The following is a 15,278-nucleotide window of genomic DNA, read 5'->3' as shown; positions in this document are numbered from 1 at the left end:
ATCAGGAAAGTAAGATTGAACTAAAATCCTTATTCTGAATACTGAAAAGTTTAGGAATAGCTCTATTTGATTTTGAATCCTGGTCATGTTTGATTCTGAAGAGTTACAGCATGCCTTAAAGGCCTGGGATATTTTCCTTTTATTTAATAGTCCTGCTAATCTGATATGTTGGTTTATTCAATGTATTTTTGATTACATTCTAAATGCTTCTGAGTTATTACAAAACCACCCTTCTGAGTGCGGTTTTACTTGGCAAGCTAACATTGGTCTTATTGTTGCATATGACTTAACTTGGGATTTATTGTAAAGTTAGAATTATTGTAGGAGGAAGATGGAGAAAGCAAAACCAGTTGCAAATGCTAAGAATTCATACAAGAGCTCAGTGAAGAATGGACTTGAAATAACTGGTGTGTCTCATCTTGGACTCACTGTTCTGTGTTTTCACTACATTAATCACACCAGAAGTGCTGTCACTTGATATTTGTGAACTGCAAAGCTCTGTCAGGGCAATGGCCAGGACATGTTCCTGGATTACAAGTCGGAAATGACTGTGATTGTTATCACTCTGGGCGCAGGGACACTGTGTGGAAATCTGCAAACGAAAGTAGCAACTTAATCAGTGAGAGGGTGAGGCTGACAGCCATCCTGCCGCCTTGCTGGGAATGCAGGAGCAGCCTCCAGTGCCACTCTGCCTGGGAGCACTGGGAAGATATTGGTATTTAGATTGTCCAGAGGATACAATAAAGACATCCAAAGAGCTTTTTTAGGCTAAACAAATAAATAAATATAGGTTGACCACTGGATACAACAAAGACATCCAAATAGCTTCTTAATGCTAGATAAATATATATAGATTGACCAATGGATACAACAAAGACATCCAAATAGCTTCTTAATGCTAGATAAATATATATAGATTGACCAATGGATACAACAAAGACATCCAAACAGCTCCTTAATACTACATAAGTAAATAAATATAGTTTGACCAGTGGATATAAGACATCCACATAGCTTCTAAATACTAAATAAATAAATAAATAAATATAGTATCACACACAGCATCACAATATCATCAGGGTTGGAAGAGATCTCACAGATCATCAAGTCCAACCCTTTACCACAGAGCTCAAGGCCAGACCATGGCACCAAGTGCCATGTCCAATCCTGCCTTGAACAGCTCCAGGGACGGTGACTCCACCACCTCCCCGGGCAGCCCATTCCAGTGTCCAATGACTTTCTCAGTGAAGAACTTTCTCCTCACCTCGAGCCTAAATTTGCCCTGTTGACCAGTGGATACAACAGAGACATCCAAACAGCTTCTTAATACTAAATAACTCTAGATTGACCAATAGATACAACAAAGACATCCAAACAGCTTCTTAATACTAAATAACTCTAGATTGACCAATAGATACAACAAAGACATCCAAACAGCTTCTTAATATCATATAAATAACTCTAGATTGACCAATAGATACAACAAAGACATCCAAATAGCTTCTTAATACTAAATAACTCTAGATTGACCAATAGATACAACAAAGACATCCAAACAGCTTCTTAATACTAAATAACTCTAGATTGACCAATAGATGCAACAAAGACATCCAAACAGCTTCTTAATATCATATGAATAACTCTAGATTGACCAATAGATACAACAGAAACATCCAAATAGCTTCTTAATATCATATGAATAACTCTAGATTGACCAATAGATACAACAGAAACATCCAAATAGCTTCTTAATATCATATAAATAACTCTAGATTGACCAATAGATACAACAGAGACATCCAAATAGCTTCTTAATAATACATAAATAACTCTAGATTGACCAATAGATACAACAGAGACATCCAAATAGCTTCTTAATATCATATAAATAACTCTAGATTGACTAATAGATACAACAAAGACATCCAAACAGCTTCTTAATATCATATAAGTAACTCTAGATTGACCAATAGATACAACAAAGACATCCAAATAGCTTCTTAATATCATATAAATAACTCTAGATTGACCAATAGATACAACAGAGACATCCAAATAGCTTCTTAATATCATATGAATAACTCTAGATTGACCAATAGATGCAACAAAGACATCCAAATAGCTTCTTAATATCATATAAATAACTCTAGATTGACCAATAGATACAACAGAGACATCCAAATAGCTTCTTAATATCATATAAATAACTCTAGATTGACTAATAGATACAACAGAGACATCCAAATAGCTTCTTAATATCATATGAATAACTCTAGATTGACCAATAGATACAACAGAGACATCCAAATAGCTTCTTAATATCATATAAATAACTCTAGATTGACTAATAGATACAACAAAGACATCCAAAAAGCTTCTTAATATCATATAAGTAACTCTAGATTGACCAATAGATACAACAAAGACATCCAAGCAGCTTCTTAATAATAAATCAATAATTAATAAATGCATATCAGTTGACCACTGGGTACAACAAAGACATCCAAGCAGCTTCTTAATAATAAATAAATAAATAATGAATATATATATATATATAGAGAGAGAGAGAGAGAGAGAGAGAGAGAGAGAGAGATTGACTACTGGAATCAACAAAGACATTCAAACAGCTTCTTAATAATAAACAAATAAATAATAAATACATATAAATTGACCACTTGGTACAACAAAGACATCCAAACAGCTTCTTAATGCTATATAAAATAATAATAATAAAAGATCTGAGCTATTCCCCTAACTTTTAGTGTAACTCTTTGAATCTGTATGGAGCATGCATGAATTTTAAACCATATGTATCTAATTGTTTCCAACCTGGTCATTAACCATAGAGTTTGCAAACACATTTAGTGAGCTTTGTTTTCCTTCTAAAACCAGTTCTGTTTGCAAGTTTCTGCCTACAAAGTGCCTATCTTTTTGTCTGCCTATTCCATTTCTAATACATGTCCCTCTTCTCTCTGTGTCATCTGTTGTTCTGCATGTATGCTTGAGCACAGAACAGCTGTTCATCTAGGAATTTCATAGAATCTTAGGATCGGTCAGGATTGGAAGGGACCACAAGGATCATCTAGTTCCAACCCCCCTGCCATCGGCAGGGACACCCTGCCCTGGATCAGGCTGCATACAGCCTCAGCCAGCTTGGCCTTAAACACCTCCAGCCATGGGGCCTCAGCTACCCCCCTGGGCAACCCATTCCAGCCTCTCACCACTCTCAGCTTGAACAACTTCCTCCTCACCTCTACTCTGAATCTCCCCACCTCCAGCTTTGCTCCATTCCCCCCAGTCCTGGCACTTCCTGATAGCCTAAAAAAATCCCTTCCCAGCTTTTTTGGAGGCCCCCTTCAAATCCTGGAAGGCCACAAGAAGGTCACCCGGGAGCCTCCTCCTCTCCAGACTCAACAGCCCCAACTCTTCCAGCCTGTGCTCACAGCAGAGCTGCTGCAGCCCTCTGAGCATCCTCCTGGCCCTTCTCTGCATACACTCCAGCACCCCCACATCCCTCTTGTCATAGGGGCTCCAGAACCAGATGCAGTACTCCAGGTGGGGTCTCAGCAGAGCGCAGTAGAGGGGGAGAATCACCTCCCTCACCCTTATGCCAGTCTTTGTTAACAACAAATAGGAACTGTGAACCAGCCACAGAAAGAGAAACTACTAACAGCGAGTTAGCAGATATGAAATCGAAAGCTGACAGCTTCCCTACTTTAGCTCATGATTCCAAGACTTACAGAGGAATGCCTCACAATAATATTGACTTCCAGGAAGAGCTGTGATTACGATGAACTGAAATAGAGCAAATATTCTTGCCACGTCCTGGGGGACAAAAAGAGAAACAAGGAGAAAAATGCTGCTTCTAAGCAAGGCTTCAGGAAGGAGATTCTTCTGCCATTCCTTTTCATTTACCTACTCTTCACAGTGGCTTAAGTGCAGGAACTGGTGCTGCACTTTGGCCACAACAACCCCATGCAGAGATACAGCCTGGGGTCGGAGTGGCTGGAGAGCAGCCAGACAGAGAGGGATCTGGGGGTACTGATTGATACCTGCCTGAACATGAGCCAGCAGTGTGCCCAGGTGGCCAAGAGAGCCAGTGGCATCCTGGCCTGCGTCAGGAATGGTGTGGTCAGCAGGAGCAGGGAGGTCATTCTGCCCCTGTACTCTGCACTGGTTAGACCACACCTTGAGTCCTGTGTTCAGTTCTGGGCCCCCCAGTTTAGGAGGGACATTGAGATGCTTGAGCGTGTCCAGAGAAGGGCGACGAGGCTGGTGAGAGGCCTTGAGCACAGCCCTACGAGGAGAGGCTGAGGGAGCTGGGATTGGTTAGCCTGGAGAAGAGGAGGCTCAGGGGTGACCTTATTGCTGTCTACAACTACCTGAAGGGTGGTTGTGGCCAGGAGGAGGTTGCTCTCTTCTCTCAGGTGGCCAGCTCCAGAACTATCTCAGAAACTTCTACATTTTCATACTTTCTCTAAATGTAAACATTTTGGACTGGGTTTTATTCTGCAGAATTGAAATAAATAAAAGAAGAGATTTCCAGCCCCATTTTCTTGGTGCTGTTACTGAGTTTGTGCTCAGTGCGATGTATGGAGCAGCTTGATTTTACTCCTCGTCGTTGATACTCTACTCACAGTAGTTATTCCTTTAGCAGGTAATGGAAATGGTAATACCTATTTCCAGTATATGAGCTCTCAGGAGAAACCTGCAGGTTTACATTTCTCACTCAGAGGCTGTAGCATTGGAATGGGCTGCCCAGGGAGGTGGTGGAGTTGCTGTTGCTGGAGGTGTTGAAGCCAAGCCTGGATGAGGCACTTAGTGCCATGGTCTAGTTCAGGGCTCCTCAAACTTTTTAAACAGGGGGCTAGTTCACTGTCCCTCAGACACTGTTGAGCATTCAAGAAGTGAGGTCAGGGCAGGGCACTGATCCTCATAATCATATCCTGAATCTCAGTCCTACAACTGGGGATGAGGGGGATTGTGTTAGCACACATTAGCCTCAAGGAAACCTGGGGTTGCTCCCTTTCAAAATCTCCAGGGGAATGTAATGAAGAGAGTGATCAGAATTTTCTTTATGGCTGCTCTCATATTTCCCACAAAAAGGTCTTATCTTTCTATACAATTATTAAAGCTACAAAAGGATTTGTACCTTCAAACTAGGCATTTTTATCTTACTAAGTTTCAGTCTTCTCTGCTGACTACCTGATATTTCATTATATGGTTTAGTGAACTTCAGACCTTCCCACTGCTGGTCCTAAAACAGGTTTATAATCTATTTAGTGGTATGAACTCATGCTTATTTTATATGTACCTACACGTATGTGCATATATAAATATATACATGAGTACGCTGGTCAGGCCACACCTTGAGTGCTGTGTCCAGTTCTGGGCTCCTCAAGTCAAGAGAGATGTTGAGGTGCTGGAAGGTGTCCAGAGAAGGGCAACAAAGCTGTTGAGGGGCCTGGAGCACAGCCCTGTGAGGAGAGGCTGAGGGAGCTGGGGGTGTGCAGCCTGAAGAAGAGGAGGCTCAGGGCAGAGCTCATTGCTGTCTGCAGCTACCTGAAGGGAGGCTGTAGCCAGGTGGGGTTGGGCTCTTCTGCCAGGCAAGCAGCAACAGAAGAAGGAGACACAGTCTCAAGTTGTGCCAGGGGAGGTCTAGGCTGGATGTTAGGAGGAAGTTGTTGCCAGATGGAGTAATTGGCATTGGAATGGGCTGCCCAGGGAGGTGGTGGAGTCGCTGTGCCTGGAGGTGTTGAAGCCAAGCCTGGATGAGGCACTTAGTGCCATGGTCTAGTTCAGGGCTCCTCAAACTTTTTAAACAGGGGGCTAGTTCACTGTCCCTCAGACACTGTTGAGGGCCAGACTATAGTTTGGTTCCAGCCCAGTAGTGTCAGGGGTCAGACTATAACTTGGTTCCAGGCCAGTACTGTTGGAGGCCAGGCTATAGTTTGGTTCCAGTCCAGTCCCAGCAGGTGCTTGGGGGCTGTAGAGGCCTGTGAGTGGATTCAGTGGCAGGAAGTGGCTGCTTGGTTTCTCTCCCAACCCCCAGCTGGGAGTGGGGGTGGTAGTGGTTCTGTAAATACCACTGGGACAGATTAAGGACCCTGGGGGGACGTATCTGGCCCACAGGCTGTAGTTTGAGGACCCCTGGTCTAGTTGTTTGGCTAGGTTTGAGTGATAGGTTGGACCGAATGAGCTTGGAGGTCTTTTCCAGCTTGATTGATTCTGTCATTCTGTGTGTCTGACTTTGCGTATGTCCAGGGATGGGATCTCAACACCTCCCTGAACAACCATTCCAGTGTTCCACCCCCCTCGTGATTAAGAATTTGCTCCTAACATCCAATTCAAATCTGCTCTTCTCTAATTTCAAACTGTTGCCTCCCATCCTGTCCTTCCAGGCCTTCCCAAACAGTCCCTCTGCAGCCTTCTTGCAGGCCCTCTTCAGGTACTGGCAGACTGCTGTTGGGTCTCCCTTGAGCTTTCTCTTCTCCCGGCTGAACCACCCAACTGCCTCAGCCTGTCCTTTCAGAAGAGCTGTTCCAGTCCCCTGATCTTTTTCATGACCCTCCTCAGGGCTTGCTCCATAGGAACAGTAGTAGGAATCATAGAATCATAGAATCATAGAATCAACCAGGTTGGAAGAGACCTCCAAGATCATCCAGGCCAACCTAGCACTCTGCCCTATCCAATCAACCAGACCATGGCACTAAGTGCCTCATCCAGTCTTTTCTTGAAGACCCCCAGGGACGGTGCCTCCACCACCTCCCTGGGCAGCCCATTCCAATGGGAAATCACTCTCTCTGTGAAGAACTTCTTCCTAATATCCAGCCTATACCTACCCTGGCACAACTTGAGACTGTGCCCCCTTGTTCTATTGCTAAATTTTCTGGGCTTGCACACATTTTGGCAGAAGCATCTCCCAGGTATGCAGAGTTGAACATTCAGTATAATGCTGTGAATTACAGGTCCATTTGGAGGCATTTAGAGATTAATATGTGTATATGGAATTTCAAGACTGGAAGGGAAAGGTGTTAGAGTTTGTACTAGAAGCTGACTTTTTTATAGTGCTGTGAGAAACTAAGCCTCTTAGTTTACTGTTACAGCTCTTTCTGGAAATTTCATTTATCTGTGCCTTAAAATTATAAACTGATTCCAGCAGAATGTATCCATAATACCTGTAGCAAAACTAAGGTGAGCTTATCATGTATCCACCACATCAGGCATTAAACTGCTTGTGCCCCAATTACTGCAATAAAAAGTAAGACCAAGAAATACAGCCAAGCTTTATAGGACACAGATGAACTTTGCTGTCTGCCTACATTTATAACCTGTAATTTAAAGGAGTCATTATGTAGACATTCATGTAAATCTATGCACATAAATACTGTGTGTGAGAATACATAAACCTTTGCTAGTTATTAGTTACTGCTAGACTGAAATGGTTAGTAGATTTCAGGCTTCTGTATCTGTGGGTTCTGGAAGGGGAATGGTTTTACACCACAGAGGGGCTTTAATTTGCCATTGGAATGGGCTGCCCAGGGAGGTGGTGAAGTTGCCATCCCTGGAGGTGTCAATAGACAGACTGGATGAGGCACTTAGTGCCATGGTCTAGTTGGTTGGACAAGGCTGGGTGCTAGGTTGGACTGGATGAGCTTGGAGGTCTCTTCCAAACTGATTGATTCTATGATTCTACGATTTGCTCTGTGGTATATTTGATACCACTGGGCAAGAAAATCAGTTTTCAATATGAACAGGAATCATAAACCAAAATGAAATGCATACTTGCCATTAGGGAAAGGAGAATAAAAGAAAAAGGCTCTTGATCATTCTTTGCAGTGTAGATAGGATTCTTTTAAATGTTTTTCACTAAAGATATGCTAAGGTGAGAGATCTCATCTGCTCCCAAGGATCTTGGCTGCTCAGGTGCTCTAGCTTGTCAAAAGCTTCACTAAGAATCAGAAGATGTTAGTAATGTGTTCTACCCTTGAACAGATCATGAGCCATATTGTCTCTGTAGGTTTGTCCTCCTTGCATTTTCCCTTGTAATTTGAGGTAAAGATAGCTGCCTAAACACTAATCATGGCCCCACCTTTTGTCTGAGTTTGGACAGATCCAACCATATCATGGTCCAGTCCTTATCAGCTGCCTGTGAAACATCATAGGCATAACAGACAGGCAGTACACACTGAGAACTAACTTTCTGGTGCCATTGAAATTGAAATTTAACAAAGCCAAGTGCAGGGTTCTACACTTTGGCCACAACGACCCCAAGCAGAGCTACAGGCTGGGGACAGAGTGGCTGGAGAGCAGCCAGGCAGAGAGGGCCCTGGAGGTGCTGGTAGGGAGTAGCTGAACATGAGCAAGCAATGTGCCCAGGTGGGCAGGAGAGCCAATGGCATCCTGGCCTGGATCAGGAACAGAGTGGCCAGCCAGCAGGACAAGAGAGTTGTCCTGTTCTTGGCTATTCAATTCAAGAGAGATATTGAGGTACTGGAACATGTCCAGAGAGGGCAATGAAGCTGGTGAGAGGCCTGGAGCACATCCCTGTGAGGAGAGGCTGAGGGAGCTGGGGGTGTGCACTCTGGAAAACAAGAGGCACAGGGATGATCTCATTGCTGTCTACAACTACCTGAAGAGAGGCTGTAGCCAGCTGAGGTTGATCTCTTCTGCCAGACAACCAGCAACAGAACAAGGGGACACAGTCTCAAGCTGAGCCAGGAGAGGTCTAGGCTGGATGTCAGGAGGAAGTTGTTGTCAGAGAGAGTGATTGGCATTGGAATGGGCTGTCCAGGGAGGTGGTGGAGTCACCATCCCTGGAGGTGTTGAAGCAAAGCCTGAATGAGGCACTTAGTGCCATGTTCTGGTTGATTGGCTAGGGCTGGGTGCTAGGTTGGATTGGATGATCTCTTCTACCCTGGTTGATTCTGTGATTCTAAGCTTTGAGAAGCATCATTATTCCCTGTCACCAAGCAGAACATATGAGGTTGCTTTCAGTTTTCCCTGCCACTAGGTTATTTATGATAGAAGCACAAACAGAGAGGATATGAATACATAGTACAGGGATCATGAGTTCTGCTGAGTGTTTTAAGACTGATGGGATGCAGGGATTGGATGTCTTGTGAGTCTCTCTGGGTTGAAGATAAAAATAAGTAGTTGTCTGGAACAGTTGGGAAGTTGTTTGGTGGCCCATGGGATGCCTTTGCATTCCTGTGGCACTGTGTGCACTGAAATTGCAGCACTTTCAGTGGTTTCAGTGCATCTGAGCTTCCTACTTATGTTTAAAAAAAATCTTAAATTAAGACTGTAGATAATTGATAATTGTCTTCATAATACAATGTCCTGAGTCTTCAGCTGACTGAGATTTTCTACCAGGAGCTAATAAAATGTAGAATGTAATCTCGAGGGAAGTCACAACCCACACTGCAAAGACAGACAAATGGTTATGAAAAATCCTATTTGTAATTTCTTCATCAGAGAAAACCTAAGATAGAGAACCTTAAACTCAAGGCACAGCTTATGACAGTGACTAAAGAGATTCTCTAATACTTATAGAATCATAGAACCATAGAATCAGCCAGGTTTGGAAGGGACCACAAGGATCATCTGACTCCCCTGCCATGGGCAGGGATGCTCTAGCCTAGATCAGGATGCCCACAGCCTCATCCAGCCTTGCCTAAAATACCTCCAGGGATGAGGCTTCCACCACCTCCATGGGTAACCCATTCCAGGCTCTCACCACTCTCATGTTGAAGAACTTCTCCCTAACATCCACTCTGAATCTACCCGTATTTAACTTTGCTCCATTCTTCCCAGTCCTATCACTACCTGACAGCCTGACAGTCCCTCCCCAGCTCCCTTAATATACTGAAAGGCCACAATAAGGTCACCTTGAATCATTCTTCTCTTCAGACTGGACAGCCCTAACTCCCTCAGTCTCTCCTCCAGCAGAGCAGCTCCAGTCCTCTGAGCATCCTTGTGGCCATTCTCTGGACACCTTCCAGCACATCCACATCCCTCTTGTAACAGTGGCTCCAAAACTGGATACAGTACTCCAGGAGGGGTCTCACCAATGCAGAATAGAGGGGGAGGATCACTTCCCTTGACCTGCTGTCCACATTACTATTGCTGCTGCCCAGGCTCTGAATCATAGAATCAAGCAGGTTGGAAGAGACCTCCAAGCTCAGGCAGTCCAACCTAGCACCCAGCTCTATCCAGTCAACTAGACCATGGCACTAAATGCCTCATTCAGGCTTTTCTTGAACACCTCCAGGCACAGTGACTCCACCACCTCCCTGGGCAGCCCATTCCAATGCCAATCACTCTCTCTGTTAAGAACTTCCTCCTACCATCCAGCCTATACTCTGGTTCTTTTCTGGGCTGCAAGAACACACTGCCAGCTCATAGGAAGTGGCACTAGTGTGAACTGCACCATTTTAAGGAGGGCTGACTAAACTGGTGTAAGTCCCTGGGTAGAATTCTTTCTCCTGTTTAGGAGTGATTTATGTTGTTATAGATGAACCTGTTTCCTAACTAAGGCTGTGATTGGCTCTCTGGGCTTCAAGATTCACATAAAGCACTCCAAAAACAGGACACTATTGACTGCCTGGACAGATGGGCAGAGTCCAATGGGATGGGGTTCAATAGCTCCAAGTGCTGGGTGCTGCACTTTGGCCACAACAACCCCATGCAGAGATACAGGCTGGGATCGGAGTGGCTGGAGAGCAGCCAGACAGAGAGGGATCTGGGGGTGCTGATTGATACCCACCTGAACAGGAGCCAGCAGTGTGCCCAGGTGGCCAAGAGAGCCAGTGGCATCCTGGCCTGCATCAGGAATGGTGTGGTCAGCAGGAGCAGGGAGGTCATTCTGCCCCTGTACTCTGCACTGGTTAGACCACACCTTGAGTATTGTGTTCAGTTCTGGGCCCCCCAGTTTAGGAGGGACATTGAGATGCTTGAGCATGTCCAGAGAAGGGTAACGAGGCTGGGGAGAGGCCTTGAGCACAGCCCTACGAGGAGAGGCTGAGGGAGCTGGGATTGGTTAGCCTGGAGAAGAGGAGGCTCAGGGGAGACCTTATTGCTGTCTACAACTACCTGAGGGGTGGTTGTGGCCAGGAGGAGGTTGCTCTCTTCTCTCAGGTGGCCAGCACCAGAACGAGAGGACACAGCCTCAGGCTGCGCCAGGGGAGATTTAGGCTGGAGGTGAGGAGAAAGTTCTTCCCTGAGAGAGTCATTGGACACTGGAATGGGCTGCCCGGGGAGGTGGTGGAGTCGCCGTCCCTGGAGCTGTTCAAGGCAGGATTGGACGTGGCACTTGGTGCCATGGTCTGGCCTTGAGCTCTGTGGTAAAGGGTTGGACTTGGTGATCTGTGAGGTCTCTTCCAACCCTGATGATACTGTGAGACTGTGATACTGTGATACTGTGATAGTGCAGCAGAGTCCTCATTTCACTGCGTTCCTTGAAGAAGTGTTTTTGTGCACAGAAGACCAACAATGTGCTCATGTGGTGTACGAAACCAAGCAGAATTAAAAATAGATTAAGTAAGACTGTGTTAAAACCTTATACTAGCTCCTCTAAGACACATACACAATGTTATATATTGATTCCAAGCTATACAACAGTTTCCTAGGTTCACTGAAAGTTTAGACATGAATTGGCAGTTCACTAAAGCAACCAGAACTATTTATGCAGTTTAGGATTTCATTTCTCATGAAGCCATATGTAGTGTAGTGAGGATTTAGTTCATTGGAACTAATCTGGATTATAAATCATATGTCCATCCTCCAGGAATGAGCCATAAGGTGTCTAAATATTCTTCTGTGCAGAAGTTGCATCAAAATCAGTCACTTTGAAAAGTAGTCCTCAGCAAAAGTATCTTTGGAAAAGAAAATTAATTAGTTCCACACTGTACTAATTTATTGAATTGTTTTTAATCCCCTCAGATGTCATTTTTCTTTTAGTTTAAGGCTGCAGATGTTGCCTTTTCTAGTATTATGCCTTTCCCTTTGGTATATACTGAGGATGGTTCATGTTTGCAGTCAAATGTATGATTAAATGAATATAGTTTATAGAATGAAGTGGTTTGGAAAGCTAATCAAGAAAAAAGAATACAGTTGCCTCTGTAATAAAATTTGTGAAGGTTAGCACTAAACTGGGTATTTCATTGAACCAGAGCTATTACTAATCAGCAGAAAATGAGAACATGTTGCTATGATTTACTTGTTGAAGTAGCTTCCTTATGGGAGCATTTAATCACATTTGGTATAGAATCATAGGATAGTTTGGGCTGGAAAAGAGCTTTAATATCATTGAGTCCAATCATTAGATCATCAAATCTAAGCATTAATATGATTATCAGGTATGCAGCTTTTTGACATTGTGAAGCCTTAATATTAAAAAAATAAGATATTTCATAGAATCATAGAATCAACCAGGTTGGAAGAGATCTCCAAGACCATCCAGTCCAACCTAGCACCCAGCCCTATCCAGTCAACCAGACCATGGCATCAAGTGCCTCATCCAGGCTCTGCTTCAACACCTCCAGGGATGGTGACTCCACCACCTCCCTGGGCAGCCCATTCCAATGCCAATCACTCTCTCTGACAACAACTTCCTCCTAACATCCAGCCTAGACCTCCCCTAGTACAGCTTGAGACTGTGTCCCCTTGTTCTGTTGCTGCTTGCCTGGCAGCAGAGCCCAACCCCACCTGACTACAACCTCCCTTCAGGTAGTTGTACGCAGCAATGAGCTCTGCCCTGAGCCTCCTCTGCTGCAGGCTGCACACCCCCAGCTCCCTCAGCCTCTCCTCACATGGCGGTGCTCCAGGCCCCTCACCAGCTTTGTTGCCCTTCTCTGGACACATTCCAGTATCTCAACATTGTATGTTTCATTTAATATTCATACAAAAGTAATTTAAATGGACTCTTAAAATATGTGGTATCATGTTGTGATAGCTAATTCATTCCATTTGAAATGACAAATGCATTTCATTTTATCAAGAGATTTGAGTCTTAGTCTAGGAGTGGATAAGCTTTTTGAGCTATCTCCATTTATATTGGACAGCTTTCCCATTCTACCCAGAGGGGAGGGAGCAGTTGTGTGAGTGGCTGCAGTGGGGCTTGGCTGTCTGCTGGACCTGAACCATGACAAGAGGACCAAAAAAGGCACTTGCAATACATTCTGTGTCCAGTTCTGGGCCACTCCATTCAAGAGAGATGTTGAGGTGCTGGAATGTGTCCAGAGAAGGGCAACAAGGCTGGGGAAGGGCCTGGAACACAAACCCTATGAGGAGAGGCTGAGGGAGCTGGGAGTGTGCAGCCTAGAGAAGAGGAGGCTCAGGGCAAACCTCATTGCTGTCTACAACTACCTGAAGGGAGACTGTAGCCAGGTGGAGTTGGTCTCTTCTTCCAGGCAAGCAGCAACAGAACAAGGGGACACAGTCTCAAGCTGTGGCAGGGGAGGTCTAGGCTGGATGTTAGAAGGAAGTTGTTGGCAGAGAGAGTGATTGGCATTGGAATGGGCTGCCCAGGGAGGTGGTGGAGTCACCGTCCCTGAAGGTGTTGAAGCCAAGCCTGGCTGGGGCATTTACTGCCATGGTCTGGTTGATTGTCTAGGGCTGGGTGCTAGGTTGGACTGGATGGTCTTGGAGATCTCTTCCCACCTGCTTGATTCTATGATTCTGTGATCACTGGTGCATTGTCTTTCTATTAGCCAAAAGATGTGCACTACACAGTAGGAGAGGGAGAGCAGTCTACTCTTTAATTCACTTTCTTGATCTAAGGCACTGTAAAAAATAACCCAATGTCATCTGGCTATCAAAGCAGTCCTTAAAAGTAATTACATGGGACCGACATGACTTGATCAAAGTAAAAGTAAAGGCTCTTATTTCATTTACAAAGCCATCTGCCACAAGCCACTATCATTTACTTAGGCCCTAAGTTACAGCTCCCATTTTAATAGTTCTATTAGTGTTTGGGTGGTTTCTATGAAGATTATTCAATAAACATTGCCCAGAAAAAGCTACATCTAGATACTTTTAATGCATAATCCTCTGGAATGTTTATTGAGCCACAACATTGAACTTTCTGACAGTTTTATTTCTGAGAATGTTATAATGTTATTATGCATCCCACTGCAGTCCTGAAAACTCCTGTGCAGTGTAATGAGCCTTACTGAAAGCAGATGCAGATGGATTAATAACAAGGGCATCAATGAACTACAGGAAGCCATATAGTAAGAGGGGTGGGATGAAGGGAAAAGAATGAAGAAAATAATTCCATTGGACTTTTGCAATGAAAAGTAATTGAATTAAGAGGAAAGAGTAGTATAAGGATTTGAAAATCCAAATGTAGACTGGTTGAAAAGAGAATTTAAGAATGCATCAAATATTTATTCCAACCTAAACCAATCTATGATTCTACAATCTTTGAGGTCCCTTCCAACCTAAACCATTCTAGGATTGTCTGATTCTATGATATTCACTGACTTGAAGCTAAGCTGAGGTCCGTACAGCAGGTAACTTGGAAAGGATGTGCATGAATGGTCAATGCAAAAGTGAGTGCTGTGTTACAGGAGTCACCTGGAAAGAATCATAGGATCAGCCAGATTGGAAGAGACCTCCAAGCTCATCCAGTCCAACCTATCACCCAGCTCTGTCCAATCAACCAGACCATCTGTAGCTTAGAGAGCTGCACACTGGCTGATTGACTGAGTCCCTCTCTAGGTACTGTTGACTCTACTGACTAGATGTCTACAAAACTCAATTTTGAGTTACAGAGCTAGCCACATACAGACACCAAGGTTCCTCACTTGCTTTTGCTTCCCTCTGTGAATCATAGAATCAATCAGGTTGGAAGAGACCTCCAAGCTCATCCAGTCCAACCTAGCACCCAGCCCTGTCTAATCAACTAGACCATGGCACTAAGTGCCTCACCCAGTCTGTTTTTGAACACCTCCAGGGTCTGGACAAATTGAAATTAACTTCATTATCTGAAGAAGAGGCTTCAAAACGTTACTTAAACCACTAAATGGTCTTGAATTTACTCTTGCAAATAGGTTTCTGTTTGTCTGCGAGGTCACCCTGCAATGATGCTTTTATCATCTCTTAAATAGATGCTTTTTTATCATCTCTTAAATAGATGCTAGTCATAGCATCACAGAATGGTTTAGGTTGGAAGGAACTTCAAGGATCATCCACCCCCTGCCTACACCTCCCACTAGAACAGGTGGCTCAAGGCCTCATCCAACCTGGCCTTGAACACCTCCAGGGAGGGAGAA

General features: G+C 44.2%; 1 protein-coding gene across 1 annotated transcript in view; it reads left to right on the top strand.

Annotated features, from left to right (window-relative positions):
* Positions 1-15,278, top strand: part of ANGPT1 (angiopoietin 1) — a 194,072-nt gene that overhangs the window by 88,645 nt on the left and 90,149 nt on the right. The gene's annotated exons all lie outside the window — the stretch shown is intronic.

This window comes from Pogoniulus pusillus, chromosome 14 (genome assembly GCF_015220805.1).
Source record: "Pogoniulus pusillus isolate bPogPus1 chromosome 14, bPogPus1.pri, whole genome shotgun sequence".
NCBI classification, from domain to species: Eukaryota; Metazoa; Chordata; class Aves; order Piciformes; family Lybiidae; genus Pogoniulus; species Pogoniulus pusillus.
The sequence above is the reverse complement of the archived record's forward strand: the minus strand, read 5'-3'. Positions and strand labels throughout refer to the sequence as shown.